The sequence below is a fragment of the Manacus vitellinus genome, unplaced genomic scaffold (genome assembly GCF_001715985.3).
Source record: "Manacus vitellinus isolate BGI_N305 unplaced genomic scaffold, ASM171598v3 scaffold_105_pilon, whole genome shotgun sequence".
Taxonomy (NCBI): Eukaryota; Metazoa; Chordata; class Aves; order Passeriformes; family Pipridae; genus Manacus; species Manacus vitellinus.
In genome coordinates, this window is record NW_021938824.1 from 407,225 (window position 1) to 409,998 (window position 2,774).

Here is a 2,774-nt window from a genome sequence, read left to right on the forward strand (position 1 = left end):
GGGATGGGGATGGAGCTGGGGATGAGATGGAGCTGGGATGGGATGGGATTGGGACAGGGATGGAGCTGGGATGGGGGTGGGGATGGGTCTGGGGATAGAGATAGGGCTGAGGATGGTGTGTGGATGGACAGGGGGATGGAGTTGGGGTGGGACAGGGCTGGGATGGGATGGAGGTGGGGATGGAAGTGGAGCTGGGGCTGGGCCTGGAGCCAAGCCTATTTATTGTTACCCACAGAAATGTTAACGTTTGAGAACCCTTAAGGGTTCACCTGGGGGTCTGGAAGACACCTCTGGAACTGCTGCACAGTCTCTCCTCCCCTTCTCTTTGAGGGGACAGATGCCAAGTTCTCCTTGCAAGTTTGAAGGGCTGCCCTGACCAGGGAAATTCAGGCCTTGGTTCCTTTCTGGGTGCAGGGGGGACAACGGGAGATGTGCCGGTACCTACACAAGCACTGCCACATTCCACATGGATGTTGGCTTTCCACGTTTCCCTCGTGTTTCCCAGAGGATGCAACAGCTGGATCAACACTTGGGTGTTCCATTAAAACACACTTTCTGTCTCAGAGCAGGGAGTTGAACTTCAACAATAGGGATGTGCAACTTCAAATTTTGTCTCTCCTCTGCAGCAGGAGAGGAGTGTGACAGCAGGAGTTGTGCTCATCTAATTAGGTGGATTCTCAGGTAGAATCTGGGGGAAATCAGGCCAGTCACAAAATTGGTTTTGCTGAGAAATTGCTGCTTCCCACCATTTATCTCAGTTTCGTTTGTAGAAGATGCTGCTGGTCAGAAACAGGAATTCTTTTCTGATCTAAAACAAGTCTCTTGGTTCATATCCAGAACTGAAAAGCCCTCCCAGAGTGATGCAGGAACCTGCAGCCCATGACTGTACCCACAGCCTGTGACCTGTCACAGCCCCTGCAGGGAACAGCCCGGGGGGGGAGTGGGAAGGACCAGACCTATGGCAGGTCTAACATTCACATTTTAAAGCAGATCTGCATTTGCCAGCCACGATAGGATTGGAGCTATGGCAAGAAGAGACATTTTGGTAGGACAAGAGAGGCTCCAGCCAGGTACAGTTTTGAGGGAGGAAAATTTTCTGTTAAACCTTTAATAAAAAAAAGGACACTAGTGAAGATACTGAATCTGCTTTACAGAGTGTTACTTGTCTGGAACCAGACTACAGGATGAATTATTGGAATCATCTGAATATATAAATGCTGGGCTAAGCCAGAAATACCACGGTCCCTGTTCAAACAATCCTTTCCCAAAAGGCCATTCTCCCACACCCCTGCACACATGCAGGCTGTTAAAATCGTTTGCAGAGAGGTATTTTCATCCAGCTTTTAAATCAATCAGCCAACTTTAATCTCCAAGAGGAATTTTAGGCAACTATCTGTTTGCAAAGCAGCATTTTATTAATAAAAAGAATTATAAGCAGTAAGAAGCCTGAAGAAAACCACTGTGATGAAGCTGCAGTTACAGGCAGACTCTTCCCTTCCTTGGCCTTCACATGGTATAAAATCACAGTAAGAAAAAGCAAGACAAAATTGGTGAGGTCTGTTTTCACCATCTACCTGGTGGTGACTCCCATCCAGGAGAACAGAAGCCACTGCTAATCATGGCAGAGTCCTTCCAAAGTGTTAAAAGGAGTCATTCAAGCTCCTCTGAAGGTGCAAGAGTAACAAAAGCTTATCCATGGTGCTTTTTTCTAATCTTCTGCTTGAAGGAGTAATGAACTAGAAGCTCTTCAGCCATGCAGCTGCTGTGAAAGAATGGTGTGAGGACAGGAAAGCTGCCAGGAAGAAGAGAGTCTGTGGGGGATGCTGGAAAGGTGAGAAGCAACAAAATTGACCTTCCTCAGCCTTCTAACATCAATATATTGAATTTTCTTGCCGAATTTATCTAATGGGGAAAAAAGGCTTTTTTTCTTTTCTTAAATACAACTGTAACTTAAGCCAGCAGTTAAAAACATCATCACGCTCATATCCCAATGACTGTTTATACTCAATTTTGTTAACAGTTGTGAGAAGGAAAACCAAGTTAAAAGCACTTTTTGGTGTGAAGGAATACAGGGCTGGCTCCTTTTCAATGGAAAACTTCTTTGTTTACTGCCCTGAGACAGGACGAGTTCAGGAACTCAAATAGAAGAGGCTACAGCACTCAGCCTGCAATGAGGGTTTATTTTCTGAGCAGAAGTGCTGTGCTCCCTAGCTTAGCACCTCATAGACTGTGCCAGAATTTTGCAGGAACTTCCTGAGCTCTCTCCTCTCCCCTTCCCTTCCCTACCGTGGTGGGTTGGCCCCGGCTGGACACCAGGTACCCACTAAAGCTGCTCTGTCACTGCCCTCTACAGAGGAGAGAAAATATAATGAAAGGTTCATGAATTGAGACAAACACCAGGAGAGATCCCTCACCCATCACTGTCACAGGCAAAACAGACTCACCGGGGGGACAGTAACTGAATTTATTAACAACAAAATCAGAGCAGGAGAATGAGAAGTCAAATCAATCCTACAAACACCTGCCCTCCTTCCCGGGCTCTCCCTTCACCCCCTCCAGCAGCGCAGGGACACGGGAATGGGGGTCACAGGCAGGTCATCACAGCTTGTTCTTGCTGCTGCTCAGGGGACGAGCCCGAGTCCAAGCCCTGCTCCAAGCTGGGCCCCCAAAGGCTCCCAAGTCCTTCCAGCAAACCTGCTCCAGCCTGGGCTCCTCTCTCCACCAGGACCCCGCTCCAGCCTGGGCTCCTCTCTCCACCAGGACCCCGCTCCAGC